Genomic DNA, 16,659 nt, shown 5'->3' with positions numbered 1-16,659 from the left:
AAAAATATATTGAGATATTAATATTGTGCTTTCAAGTATGCTTTATTTTGTCTAGGACATATTATGTAAGTTTCAGAGAACCAGGTCAAATAGCTTAACATGAATAATTAATGTATTCATAAAAACAAACCTGGTGAAATCTGTTCACAAAATACTGAAATGCTAAATTATCTGCTAAGATGTTATTTTCACCCAGGAGTCATTATATTGTTAACTTAAATCTTCACATCACAATAGACATTGGAGGAAAACTTTTTATGAAAACACTTTTTTATAAAAAAAATTAACCTAGCAACACTATCAGAATTAAAGTGATAGAAATAATTGACATTTCTAATTCCTATTGCAATCCTAATTTTTTAATGCAATTGCTATTTTTTCTAAAGCTGAATACAATACCAGTGATAAATTTTCATACTAAACCCATCAAATTCCAGCACTATGAAGACTGAGACAGGAGGCCACATTAGGCTACAGACCATGAGTATGCCTCAAAAGACCAATGGCTAGGATGCTAGATCAGTTTTAGAATGTAAGGCCCTGTAGTAACTCAAGCAACACAATAAAATAAAATAAATTCACAGATAAATGTGGTAGAAGAGAAACAGTGTAAGAATTACGTAAAGAATACATAAAAATGCATGTGTAGGTAGGCAGCTTGGAGTAGGTAGTTTCAACATGTATAAATGAGATCCATAGAATAAGAGACTGGTGCTATAATAGTTAATCTCTTCTCAGCAGGACTACTGTATACACCAAAGATCTCCTTTTAAAATTCGTTGTGTTTGGTTCTGTTATTAATATTGCTTTTGTTTTCTTTGGCTGTAACTAATGCTTGCATCCATCTTATATTTTCCTTAGGATTCAGTATAGTTTATTTCCATCAAGTTACAGCTACCTAATTGATTAAAAATATTATAATTGATTTTCATCTTATCTAAAATTTGGCTGTTGCTAGAGTAAGAAAAATCCCTTTATGTCATATAAACATCTCTCTCTATATATGTGCAAACATGCTGAATCTTAACCAATTCTTTTTTATTTGACTGAATATGTTACTACTTTGAATTTTCCTGCATTGTTTCTATCTAAATGTAGCATATATAGAATATATAATTCTGTATCTTGCTATTCTGCATAATGAATTTTATTTAATAGAAAGAAAATCTTTTTGTAAATATTTTAAATATTCATAGGGTTTTTTCTTGTTCCCTCCATTTTTTTTTAGCTACTTCTAATAACATTACTGGCATAGTGCACCAAAAGGACAAAGCTCAATAAACAGAAGAGCTGAGATAGCAACATCTAAGGCCTGCTTTTGTTGGCATTCTGTAAGAATAATGTGTTACCTTTGCTTTGCTTTCTATAGTTGATAAACAAATAGTTACAAAGAATGAAAACTGTGATGTCACCTAGTTATTACTGTTATTTCTCTTCTTCTATTTTTGTTCAAGAATAAAAGCCATGAATAAATAAATCCTGTTGATGACATACTTTTACATCGTCTAGTAGTGCTTGAGATTCTTATTACTTCTGTATTTTCAACAATGGTAGCACTCAATTAATTTTCCTGCTCCATCACATCTAAAAAATAAAACTTACCTGCTTATTATAAGGCTTTTAGTTTAAAAATTCCTTTTATTTAAAAGGTAACACTAAGTGATATTCTGAATGAATTATTATGTTTTGTTATGAACATAACTGCATTATTTATTTTGTTCAGAGTAGGGATTCAAATAAAAAATAGATTAAGAAACTAATATTTCAAGAGTAATAAAATGAACATTCCATTAAGAACAAAATAATTGAGCATGTAATAGCAAATATTCTACACTTATTTTACAAGGTTATTAGTTTTTCATGAAAAAGTAAAAAATATATTAGCAATATTAATATTGCTATTAATAATTGATTATCATGAATATGCATCAGGGAATTTCTTTTAATAATTTTGGAGTTATGGATTGGAAAACTGATATCTCACACAAATGATAAATTCATGTTAATATGATATTGCTAAATTTTAAGAAGCAGCAATCACTGAAAGTTAGGGAAACGTTTCAAATCTCATTACAGATACTTGTCTGCATGTGCCTCCTTTCTGTATTCTTTAATTAGTATCTGTGGCTTCCAGAGAGTAACAATTAGTTCTATATAATTTTGTGACAGTAGTGATTAACATTAAACATATTTGAGTAATCTTTTCAGATTTAATTAGAATATGGCATTCACTATGGAAGCATTTCTACCAAACTGTAATAATTATTTGGTAGTTCTAAATCATCCTAAATTTAATTTTGCTAAACACATATCGCCCATAAGTTTAAATGAGAATACACCGTGCTTAAAATGTTAATCTTTTAACAAAGCATCCACAATATTCCCAAATTTTTACCTATCATGACTTTTTTATGAATTCTAAAACCTTTAATTGAATTACAGTTCCTTAGATTACTAAAATTGTAAAATAAACACATCCTGTACTGCTAAGTACCTAAAAGACTGACATGTTTGATTTTTATTAGATCTCTAGAAAATTTGCCATAGGTATATATAGAACGAAACAATCCTCATTCTTTTAGCCTAAGGCCTCATTTAGGGAATTTGGTTGAACCTGTAAGCAGCAATAGCAAAAGAAAAATTTGGCAGTCCACTCAACTATAGATAAAAAGTTGTAATTTTGAAAGAAATTTCATTATAAAACACTATTAAAATGATAAGAATACTTGTGACAGCAGAAGAGGCAGGTAGGCTTAGATATTATGAAATGCTATATATCATAAAATAAAATAATATATTTACATTTAAAATGTAAATAAGATATTAACATCTTCTGAGGAAGAATATAAGTTCTTTGAAGAATTTTAAATACATAATTTTATTTCTGAGTCATTGATTTAGGGAGAAAAATGGAGATAAGAAGATACATTAAGGAAAGTTTATCATTGTTCAGTGATTGTTAGTGTTTCTTAGACTAGTATTACCTTCATGAAAATAATGATATTTAATGGGTAAACTGAAGTTACAGTAGAAAGAAAACAGAAAAAGGCAATTACATTTGAAGTGTGCTAGAAAACAATCATAGGGGAATGGTGGCATTATTTACTAAGATGAAGAAAATGGAAACCGAGTTGATGATAACTGTTTTGGCGGTAGACTATGAATAGTTTAATTTTGGGATTCAAATAATATTGGGCTCAAATAATAATGGACACATGGAATAATCTGACAGATACTTAGAGTTGTGAGGTATATGTTCAATGGCAAATGTTAAAAGGAAGAAAAAATGAACATGCTGATTTTTCTTGAGCCTATGAAAATAAAAAACACTATTACAGTATCTAAAGGCATAGGGAACCATGAGTTACTTTTCTTTGGAGTTCTTCCATGAAGATTTGGCAAAAACTTTCACTGGTAATGGATTCCAAATATCCATTGGTATACAGGAAAGAATGTTTGCTATCACATCCTGATAAAGTACATTTTTAAATACTTTAAAAAGCATCATGTTTTCTCTCATATGTGAAAGGTAGATCTAAAATACAAATCTGTGTGATAACATAGACAGAGCTTAATGCATTTACATACATACAGATTGACTAGAGGATGTCTTATACTTAAGGGAGGAATCCAATGGTATAACTTGGAAGGGGAAACATGTTTTTGGGGGGTAGGATAAGGGGAACATACAGATAGAAGTAGAAAATGCGGGCATTACATTCAATGTACATTATATTAAAAATGAACCACCTCACTTGAGGATAAGAATGGGAGGTGGAAAATGGGGGAAGATCATGGAAGGGGTGATATTAACCAAGAAGCATTGTACTCATTGCCTGACTTATGGAATTGCAATCTCTTTGTACAACTTTTCAATCATAATCATACTAAAGAAAAAAGAACTTTAATAATCTATATCCTAAAATTGTACTGCAGGATACAAGAAAAATGTGTAACCTCTCAAAAATGATTAATTTTAAATAAGAAAATAAAATTTAAATAAGAAAATAAAAAATTTCAAGATGGTACAAATTTTAGCTGCTATGGTAATAAACCACTGAAAAGCATAAATGTATAAACATGTTGCTTGATATCAAAACTTATGACAAGAGTAGACTGAATACTTTTAAATGACTCTAAATGCTTTGAGGATTTTTTAATTTTTTTTTATTGTGAGAATACCTTACAGAGAAGTTACAATTACATGGGCAAGATAACGAGTACATTTCTTATCAAGCATTTTTGCCTCCTCTTTGTTTCCCCTTCCAATCCCTTCCCATACTACCCCTTCCCCCCACCCGACCCTTCCCCCACCCACCAAAGTTGTAAAGTTCATTTTTCCACATAATGACTTGTACATCTCATTGTTGCAATGGGTCCACCTGTATCCCTAGTTAAACGATTTGTTTTTTCCTTTCCCCTCCACAAATTATACCAACATCAAATAGAGTGAAAGCAGGGGTTATACCTTGAGGGAGGGACATACAAAGCAACATAGAAATCATCTTATAAATATGTTCATATTGCATGAAAGGAAAAATAAAACAAAAAAACATTTGAATACTTATCTTGGGGTTCATTTCCCTTAACATCAACTTATCTGACCTTTTCTGCTTGACTCAGATATATACTAGTTATTGCAAATAAGAGAAACCATGGGACCTATGTTTCTTTGGGCCTGGCTTACTTCACTTAAAATAATTTTTCCAAGTCTTTCCATTTCCTAACAAATAGGGGAATGTCATTCTTTCTGATTGCTTTGAGGATCTGACCATACATTTTTTTAAAATGTGGTGGGTAATGAATATATTGTCAGGAAGTTTATATTTGTTATTATCTCAAAAGTTCTGGTTTGTTAAGGTTATTTTACTATTTATTTACTTATTATTTAAGCTATCAGGCTGGCCATAAATATAAGCAAGCAATTTATTTTATCATAAATTTAATTATGTATTTTTGTCATTTGGAATTGGCATATTATTAAAGGATGTTAAGATTAAATTAGTTAAATCATATATTTTCCTTACCCAGATTAAAATCCTAAAGTAGTATTAAATTTCACTTTATGGTTCATGTTTATTTGGAACTTCATCTTTCCTTAAAAGTTGTCTGTACTCAATAATGATAATCTCAAGACTAAACTAGTATGAAAATATTTAATATATGTGTGAGTATGTATGTGTATCTTCACCTCTATTCCCACCATCTCCTTTTCAATATTCAGCTGAAAAGATATTTTAAATTCTACAATCTTTAATGTTACACTTCAATCACATGATAAGCTCTTATTTTTTACAGTAAAAAAAATAGGAGGGTTAAAACACAAAGCAAGTAAATATATGTAAGTAGGAATGGGAACATTTCTCACCAAATTACTGAAATACATGTGTTAAATACATGTGTAGAACATACATTGCAAGAAGAGTGAAGCATATATATTTTACTTTTTTTTCAACAATTGAAAATAAATCTGTCTCTATTCATAAATTTAGTTTTCTGCCTACCATTGAAGGGGGTAAACATATGATTTAATTTTGGATAGCTTTATTCTCTAAACTGTCTAATCATATTTAACCTGACAGATAAAAAAGACAATGTTGTTTTGTGTACCCAAACTGCCAATCTCTATTTTGAGTATCTTTTATGCATCCATGCGTCTTGCTCTGTGAAATCATTCTGATGGGACATGATTAGAACTGTCAAAGTTTTATGTGTTCCTTTGAATTTATAATGTACCCTTTTTAACTTGACAGGTGATGATTATTTTACATATCCTTAAGACACTGTTGAAAATATTTATATATTAACAAAATCCCACATTTCCTCACACTTCTTACAAATGACGAGTACACAAAAGTGACACTGTGTTTGAAGTCACACATCACAGCACTTGATTCATCTTTTCTCAGTCCTTGCCTTGACAGGTGCTGATTCTTTGCTTCCGATCTTGGTAACTGCTTCAAGCTGTCACACAGGCTTCCAATTAATACATATCAGTTACAGTCCAGCAGCTCCAACAAATGCAAAACTACAAAATTCTTCTTCAACTTTTCATAACCAGGTGTTGCCATGGTTTCTTGTTTGGCAGGTAAAGTCAATGTGGCCAGGTTCTGACAAGTGTATTGCCTGACAATCATTAGGCCTACACATGTCGCTCATTGACAAGAGCCTTCCATCTAATAATAGGACTCACATTTACAGTGCAATTCATTGAAAAATGAGAGGGGAAAAGTCAGCGAACATCTGATGTGACTGCATATAGATGGATATTAATGGAAGTTGAATTCTGTTGAATTTCAATTCAAAATTTTGATATTTGAGAATATCTTTAAAGTTTTCATGAATTCCAAATATTATAACAACCTCCTTAGAAATGTTAAAGCATGTCTTTTTGAACTTGCACCAATATAGATTACATTCTAACATAAAAACTATTGGCCAAAGTAATCTCAAGAATGTTTCCTTCATTAGAAGATCTAAAACATTATTTTAGGACTGGCTATATATACATGTATACCTAAATTTATATCTGTGATCTATCTTCACTATGCTTATATAAACAAAATGTTTTTAAAAGGTTCTTGAATCATCTTTAATGATAGATATGACTACTCATATCCAAATACAGAAATGTCAATTACATTTTTAAAATGTACAATGAAGAAGCTTAAGAAAAAAGGTTAAAGTGTATTAAGATGACATTTTTGTGTTGATCTAAAAAGCATTATTTCTTTTGTAAATTGTATTGAAATGGTACCAAAGTGGATCATGTTAGCACATTGATGACTGTAAGTCAAAGAGGGAGGTATAACTGTTCAATCCTCCCTAGTTAGCACAAAAGAATCTCAGTTTGATGGCCACAACAATGTTAATTGAATTTTTCTTTCCATTGTGTCAGCATCAGCAGATAAGCATAGATGATTCTGTAGGAGTATGCTTAGGAATGTGAGCCTAGGTGAGATACTGTCTTCCTAAGTGCCTATATCATTTTATAATGGATAGCGTTTCCTTACACAAATGGAGTAGGAGAGAACTCTGAGCATGAATGGAGAGAAAGCAGAGAAGAAAAAGGTCACACAAGAAAGAAGATGAGAAACACATGGATTGAGATTGAATTAAGAAAGTGGCAGTAAATTCCATGATGCCAGAGTCCTCTTTCAAATATGATTTGTACAGCTAAGTGAATCTTCCTCAAATGATATGCACTTTAGAAGGCCCACAGAATTCATCTCCTACATTCACTCAATTCTAATAAATACATTAAAATCACTAGTATATATGAAGCCCTATGTTCCACACTGGGTGAATGTTGGCAGCCTGGTTACCACTGTATGTGAGCACTCAGCTGATGGTCTATCGACTTCTGTACTGAGGATTTTGGAAGGATCTATCAATGTTATAGTTCAGTGGTCAGCCCCCAAATTCATGTTAAAAAGTAAGCTCCATTGTGAGATGATAAGAGGTAGGACCAGGTAGATTTAACTAGAGGTATTAGATTATATATAACATGCTCTCAAGAGTGAATTAATCCATTTTTATTTAATAGGTAAATGGATGAATGGGTTAAGGGAGTGGCTTATGAAAGTAAGCTATCCATGGTCTGACTTTCTGTTTTCTTGTTTTTTGTTTGTTTGTTTGCTTGCTTGCTTGTTTTTGGTAGTGAGGCTGGAACTTGGGGCCTGGGCTCTGTCCCTGAGTTCTTTTGCTCAAGGCTAGTATCCTAACACTTTGAGCCACCATGCCACTCCTGGTTTTCTGGTGGTTAATTGGAGATAAGAGTCTCATGGACTTTTCTGCCTGGACTGGCTTTGAGATCTAATCCTCAGATCTCAGCCTCATGACTAGGTAGGATTATAGGCTTGAGTAGCCAGTGCAGGGCCTGGCTTATGTTTTGATGTTCCATGATGTCCTGTGATGCCTCAAGTTTCTGTGTAGTCCCCTCTACCAAGAATGCTTTCACCACACGCAGCCCTCCAATATTGGGGTTTCAGAGATACAGAATAGTGGAAATCCATTTTTATTACAACCCAGCCTATGGTATTCAATTATATAGCAACAAGAGAACAAATCAAATTTACGTAGATCTCTCTTCTCAGCTCTATTCTAACATAGAGATTTACATATTAAACATTCTTAATAAATGCATGTATGCCATAGGGGATCAGCTGATATTAGTTATATGTGGGGGGGGGAGATTTCAGGTAACAGGAAAAGGGTTTTTAATTGCAGTGATTGATTTAAAAATATAGTTGCATTGGGCTGGGAAGGTGGCTCAGTGGTAGAGAGCTTGCCTTGCATGCATGAAGCCCTGGGTTCAATTCCCCAGCACCACATAAGCAAAAAGAAAAAAGCCGGAAGTGGTGCTGTCGCTCAAGTGGTAGAGTGCTAGCCTTGAGCTGAAGAGCTGAGGGACAATGCCCAGGCCCAGAGTTCAGGCCCAGTGACCGGACCCAAAAAATAAAAAATAAAAAATATATAGTTGCATTAAATTTACCCAATACCATATGATTTTAGTGTATTTCCTATGAAATGCATGTTGCTTTTCATTAGTTCATATGCCATGTAAATAATAGCTGTCATGTATGTAGCATTTTATGGCAATAAGATATTGTTTTAGCATTATGCACATTGGCATATATTAATAGAAGTAAAATATATGCAGAAATAGACTGAAATTGCTGACAACTGAAATGATTAAGAAAAAGCTCCTGGCACTGGTCTTATTTCTAGGGCACAAGACTCAACTTCTAATAGCACCTGGAAGGTTGTTGTATGAACCTCTGGGCAGGGACTCCTGCTGTTTGGTGAGTGCAGTCATGGCCACCAGACTGATTTAGCCACAGACCTTAAACCCTGCTCACCAACTCAAGGCAAATGTGCAGACTTGTGCCCAGCCAAGAGGGCTAAGGCTTTAGTCACAGCTCAAGCCAGATTGTCAGCTCCAGAGTTACATGTCCTGAAAGGCTTCCAAATGCATTTGCTGTTGTTGGATCAGTGTCAGAAGGGACAATGCCCACAGCTGGTGTTAAGCCTAGAATGGAAGGCATGCTACAAGAACATGTAAAATCCCATAGAAGCTCACACCATATAATGGGGATCTCCTCAATGAGCCATAGTTGGTTAGCTCAAGCTAGAAAAGAACTTTCATTCTTCAGAATCACTGATGTCTGGAAGTAAAGGGGATATTGAAGGAACTAAAACATGGAATAGATTTGACAGAATGTTTGCAACTCAAAGATCAGCATTTCTTCAAAAACTCTGAAGGCAAAATTATAAATTGTCAAAAAATTCCTGTTCTTTGTTTTTGTTCAAATTTCAGCATGATAGAGTTTTTCTAGATGTTATGCATTTGTGCTGTGAAAGAAAGAAGGTACAAAGTTAAAAAAAGGATTCTAGAGTTGTCCAAACGGATCATGGAGAGTAAAAATACTAATCCCAGGTGGAATGGTGGTTCATATTTGTAATCTTAGCTACTCAGAAGTCTGAGGTCTGAGGATCATGGACCAAAGCTAGCATGGACAGGGAATTCTGTGAGAGTTTTATTGACAGTAAGTGATCAGAAAAGTTGGAAGTGAAGCCTTGGCTCAAGTAGTAAAGTGCCAGCTTTGAACAAAATGCTCAGGAGCAGTGCCCAAGTCCTGAGTTCAAGATCTAAGATCCCCTTCCTGCAATAAAGGAAAAAAATCTCTATCTATCTATCTATCTATCTATCTATCTATCTATCTATCTATCTATCTATCTATCTATCTATCTATCTATCTATCTATCTATCTATCCATCCATCATTGTAAAGATACTGTACAGAGGGGTTACAGTTACATGAGCAAGGTAATGAGTCAATTTCCTCTCAAGCATTACCTCCTCTTTTGTCTTTCCCTTATCCTTCTTTCCCTCCTCCACATCCCCAACTCCCCCCCCCCACAAAGTTGTAAAGTTCATTTTCAACATGGTGTCTTGTACATCTCGTTGTTACAATGTGTCATCCTGTATCCTTATTTCAGCATTTTATTATTTCCCTTCCCCTCCCCAAATTAGAAAAATGTAAATACAAGATGCAGGGCACCAGAATCAAATGCACTAAAAATAGACAGGGGTTATACCATAGGGGAAGAACATACAAAGAAACAAAAAAAATCACATAGTACATTATAAGTACATTAAAAAGAAGAGTAAGAAAGATAAAATTTCTTCTGTCCCTGTCTTGGGGTTCATTTTGCTTAACATCAGCTTATATGGTCATATGTCCATAGCTTCTGACCTCTTCTGCTTGTCCTAGACATATACTAGTTATTGCAGATAAGGGAAACCATCTGCCTTGCCTGATCACTTCCTGATTAGCAATTTGTTTTCATATCTGTGTCACTTTGTTCTGAGAAGAAAGCATTACTAAATTATTGGTTAAGCTGTCTTTATGGTGAGAACCCAGACCAAATCCACACTTTTACTATGGAACAACCCTGTCTACGCAGTTCAGCTTTCTATCTCACATCTAAAGTCCAGGTGAGAGCTACTTCTTACAAGGTGTTAGCTTGCTGGATGCAAGTGCAAGAACATTAAGACCTTAACATCATCCTGCCAGGGCTTAGAAAATAAATCCCCAAAGTATGTGTGCTTTAGGCTAAAGATCACTGTCATGTCTCAGAAGTAGCCTCAAAAATTTGCCCTCCTGCCTGTTTATTCTCCTTCAAACATAAAGTCACAGGAATTAGAGTTCCTCTACCACAAGAGAGGCCATAGAAACTAGAGCCCTCTTTCTATAAGGCCAATTATAAAAATATATTTATATAATTATTTCTCTGAGCTCCCTTTACTTGTTTTTCTGTTTAGGCAGTAACAAAAAAGAAATTCTCTCACCTACCTTATTCTAATAGGGATGATAGATATGGCTTTATCTTTCTTTACTTATATCTACATCTATCTATTTATAAGGTATCTATGCATTTATCTATATCTGTTATTTTAGATATAGGTATTTGAATTCTGTTCCTTACCTCTAACTCCCTCCCGCAAAGAGATCACACTGCCTCCAATTTCTCTCTTCCTCAAGGCATTTCATAATAACTCTATCACCCCACCCCCATCCGCCTTTTCTGCTTTGGAGGCAGCCAAAGGAATTTCCTGACCTAAGCTTGCTGATTCAGGTCATTGAATCCCCTTCATTCCCTAGGACCCTGCCCCATCCCATGGAGGAAAGAATGCTTCCTGGAGGGTCGGGATGCCAACACAGGTAAGTCCAGCCGTGCAGTTTCCCAACCCAGAATACTAACACTGGATCCTACCCAGTTCAATCGTTTTTTTTTTTTTTTCTCCTTTTGGATTTGTGCAGCAGTGTCTTGCTATATCTAAAAATTGATTTAAATTTTTTTGAATTTTTTTCTTTTAAATTTAAATTTTATTTTAGAGGTGATATACAGAAGGGTTACAGTTACATAAGTAAGGTAATGAGTGCCTATCTTTTCAATCAGTGTTTCTCATTTTCTCCTACTTTCTCCCCCACTGCCAATTCCCTCCCCTCCAAGTTGTCAAGTTCATTTCCAACATAATTTCTGGTGAGATTCATTGGTTCAACCTTTGTCTCACTGTTTCAGTAATTCCCCTGCCCTCTCCCAAATGAAATAGACTTATATGTAAGACAAAGGATACAGAAATAAAAAACAACAGAGACAACAGGGAATAAAACAAAGGGGAAAAAAAAGAAATAACTAAAAACAGTCCAATAAAAAACCTCTTGTTTTCATGTTTTGGAGTTCATTCTGATAAGCATCATTATATATGGTCATATTCACAAAATTGACATCTTGATCTTCCTTCTTCTATCAATTAACTGTAAGTGATAAGATTATAGCTATATTCTATCACACCACACTCAGCCAAAATAATGAATGTGCTATCTGTCTGTCTGTCTATCTATCTATCTATCTATCTATCTATCTATCTATCTATCTATCTATCTATCTTTCCACCATATAACTTGAAATACTGAGGACCAAACTTTTACCCTTGCAAAACGTAAACAAATAATTTACTAATGAGTCACTTATTAGCTGTTCATACTTATGTAGCTGTTCAAACTTATGTAGCTGTTCATACTTCAGTGATCTCAAGCATAAAATAAAATTCTTCTGTATTTTTAAATCTTTTCTCTAAAGGCTTACATGTATCATGAATTAATGACTAAATAAATGTGTTGTGGTATTCTTTGTTAAAAATAAACAGCAACATCTATACATGAAAATATCTGGTTCAATTTTAATATTTATAAAAATATCTGCAGAATGCTTCTAGGATTTTCATAATTTACTTACATATTTTGTATTTTAAATACATTTAGATCCTTTTGAAATATAGTGTATACTATGTATTATTTATGATTTTCATCATTTCTAAATAAATTTGTAAAACTATGTAACAATACATGAAAGAGGTAAAATTTATGGAAATAATTGATTTTTCTGAATAGTTTCTTTTACTTAAAGACACAGATATTTCTGCTTATAATCACATTTCCAACCAATCTAAAAATCAATAGCTAAACTTTTAATTTAGAGTTTTAAAGTATAAAATAAATTGATGGCTATTTTTGCATGTCCTTATTTATTTGAGTAGTACTTTATTAATACACTAAATCAACTTAGAGTTATAAAAACATCAAACTTGCTTCATTCTGGTCATCTGTCAAACCTCTATCATGAAGACTTTGTCTCCATGTTCACTCTCCACAATCAACAGGAATTCCTTGTAAGATATTTCTTAAAACATTAACAATAGAAAAATGTTTGATGTTATTGTTGTTTCTAAATCATACTTATTCTAGTTCTCCATAGTATAGAAAAAAATCAGAGTGTTAATTCAGGGGTTAATTTTGTCAGATTTTTGCTTGTTATTAGTTTTTACCCACATTCTTTCTTGAGAAACATGACTTCCAATGGACAAGGTGGCACAATTGGAAATACCATTGACTGTGTAAAATCAACTTGCATTTTGGTCCTTTTCACTATTTTATATAGGATGGTATTTGGTAAATACCTGCTATCGTTTTGTAGAATTGTATCTTAATTTGTAAAATGAGTAAAATTATGTCTACCTATCTGTAAATTGAATAGTTAGTTCTAAGAAATTGTCTAAACTCAAATAACCTGTGTAAAGTTTATAGACTGCTAATGCCACTGACTAAACAGGAATCAAATTTGATTACTACATGTTCAAATATATACATATATTTACCTGTATACACATATGTGGATATGTTTGGTAAAACATAAATAAAATATTCTTCATGTATGAGGATATTGAAAAATAACAAGGAGATAAATTAATTTCCCCCTTTTTCTAATGTCTGTAATATCTTTTCTTCTTATTTTACTGGACCTAAATTATGCCATCAAATTTTGATGTATGTATTTTGGTTATTATCTTTTAATTTACTTATAAGAAATCAGTCAAAATTGGATTTGAATTAAGCAATATATTAAAATTATACAGAATCTGTTCTCCATCTATGCAGTTTATTGTCTTATGAAAAAAAATACATACCTTGTATGCTACTCTAATTTTGAATTCATGAAAATAATCTTCAAGAAGGCAAATAATGTGTCCAGAAAACCATGGCTTCCTTAGTCTGGTTTTGCATATGTATATAAAAATATTGTCTATAGTCTCCTTTTAGTCTTCTGACACATTATTCTCTGTCTGTACTCTCAACAAGTGATTATGGTTTCCTCTCCATTGTTTGTGTATTCACTACAGGTCTGTTACTGAGGATGCACTGCTTTTGTATCATCCACTACTGATGACAAACTTTTTGTATATAAGCTCTCTATACCCTAACGCATTATTTATTCTCTTATATGCTTCAAGTTTAAATGAAATTTTCGTTTGTCAATAATGCTGAAACATTGCAACAATGATGCTCACAAGACATTATGTTAGAAATGAACTTTTCAACATGGTGGGGATAAGTAGGGGTGGTAGGGGAGTGAAGTGATTGTAGGAGAAAAACAAAGGAGCAGTAACAATGCTCTATAGGAAATGTACTCATTACCTTCTCATGGAGCTGTAACCCCTCTGTACATTATTATTACAATAAAATAACATTTAAAAATGTCCATTTATATAGTCCATTTGTACTATATAAGGAAATTGCAAAACTAAACATTCTCAAAACTGCTATAACCCTTTTAGGTTATTATATTCTACATAGCATTAGCCCTTCTATAATACTACATTACTTATTGACTAGTTCTATTATTGATTGCCTATATTCTCCCACTAGATTTTAAGTTCCACATTTGAAAATGTTTGTATTCTTTTGTACTAGGAAAATACTTAGAAAATGTTTGAGAAATATGCTTTTGAGAGCCTGTATCACTGATACATCTACTAGGACAATTGTAGAAAACAGACAGACAGACAGACAGACAGACACACACACACACACACACACACACACACACACACACACACACACACACGGAATTAATTTGCATATGATAATAGTAAATATGGGATTGCATTTGTCAACTATTATGTTACATTCCATGCTTTACTTCAGTATAGTTAAAATCAGATACAAAATAATCTCTATTATAAATATGTTAGAAACAATTGCAAGAAAGAAAAAAACATTTGAGTCCTTATCTTGGGGTTCATCTCGCCTAACGTCAACTTATCTGACCTTTTCTGCTTCACTCAGACATATATAGATATTGCAAATAAGGGAAACTATGGGACCAATGTTTCTTTGGGCCTGGCTTACTTCATTTAATATAATTTTTTCCAAGTCTTTCCATTTCCTAACAAATGGGGCAATGTCATTCTTTCTGATGGACGCATAGAATTTCATTGTGTATGTGGTTGTAAGCTCAAATTCTCACCAAACATTATCCAAGTCTGTATAAGTTAAAAAAAGATCATATATGCTATTAGGGAAAACTGTATACCTCTTTTAAAAGTCACCCTAAATGCCAGGTATTTAAAATAATTTTCATTTTTCTCAAGCAGAATTGGTTGATGCAGAGCACCTATAACACATTTTCTCCTTTGAACTGAAAAGGTAAAAATTTTATTTTCCTTATATTTGCCTAGGAAATGTTTGTTATACATTCTCAAGCACACTATCAGTTATTTCATAGCAAATATTTAAATGTACATCCTATTGCACTCCAAACTGCACTTAATCCAAAATAGAACTCCAGTAAATATCTGTGGAATTGGGTTCATTTTTAAAAGGAACACAGTAAACTCCATTTTGGGGGTAAATCAAATGATGTTTTTACAATTTAACCTTAGTCATCTTTCTCCTGTACCATCCATCTCAAACACTTGAAGAGACAAATTTATGAGCTCATGCAGTTGAGCAGTTCTGCAGTGTGCAAGTGTTAAACTTAAGCAAACACATGAAGGAAGATTCTCTGCAATGAGCAGAGAATCATAAATGAGCCATTGGATGCCCAAGGCTTTATTTCAGAATTTTAATGTTTGTTTGGTTGCTTCAGAGTTACTTGAAAAATCCCTGGCTTAGAAATCTTTAAAAAACCCTTTGTTGTTTTGGTGATTTTATATCTTGAATAAGGTAAGAGTTTTCAGAGAAGCAATAAATAACTTTTAAAAATCATTTGCCAGGGAAGCAGTTGGGCTCTTTTTTAATTACTAAGTATTATAAGTTTCCACAAAAGCTAGTATTTTATACTTAGCATTTAGTATAGAAAATTCTGATGACTTTAACATCTGAAGTGCTATGTTGGCTATAAGACTAAAATGATTGTAGCATGTTATTGCACTTCAAGCCTGGACCAAAAAGTTCTTGGCTATTATTTCCAAAAATCCTCGCCTTTCTTCTGAATAGGAATGCAGTTTTCCTCATATTTAGAAATTAGACCTTTTTAGGAGAATTTTCTCCTAAAAAGATACTGTATTTTAAATCTGTCTATAGCTTTTTTTATCATCATGGTCATCATTTTGCCTTGGAAATAATCACAAGTAAAAATTTGATCAATGGAGATCTATCACCACTATCAAAAAGGTCAGTGTATTAACAATCGTTCTAGCACTATTAACTGGATATAAACATCTGTTTGGGATTTAATATTATAAAGATCCTCAGAAAAAGTATTTTTTCAAAAATATAGAAACTAGTTTATTTTGAGCATAAAAAATAAAAACCAAAAGTTACTTAATCATTTAAAAATGCAAATTTAAATGCACGTGATCCTCATTTGCATGCATGCGATTCCAAAATGACTTTTTGTATTTGTTGCAGATGACTAAGAATGATTTGTTATTGAAAAGCATCTGCTACACATACATAAGAATATTATTCAGCTTAAACAAAACTTTGCTATTTACATCAGACTGACATTGTACAGGCGGGAAGCAACAAATAATGAAACATTATTGTATAAATTGTATTTAAGTATCCATGCAATGATAAATGTAGCTATGGAAATATATTTTACTTTTCTGTTTTTGGTATTGCATGATATTAAAACTTAGATATGATAAGAATACTGGGCTCTTACATTTGACAGAGTCCTTTATAGGAGTCCTTCATTTCTTAAAACCCTGATTTCCCTAGCTGGGTATACTCAGTGATGGATCTTAATTGCCTTTCTTTTCTAAAATTATTTTTAATATTTTCAAATAAGAATATTGTTTCCTCTA

Source organism: Dipodomys merriami, unplaced genomic scaffold (genome assembly GCF_024711535.1).
Source record: "Dipodomys merriami isolate MVZ:Mamm:240054 unplaced genomic scaffold, mDipMer1.0.p SCAF_8, whole genome shotgun sequence".
NCBI classification, from domain to species: Eukaryota; Metazoa; Chordata; class Mammalia; order Rodentia; family Heteromyidae; genus Dipodomys; species Dipodomys merriami.
The sequence above is the reverse complement of the archived record's forward strand: the minus strand, read 5'-3'. Positions refer to the sequence as shown.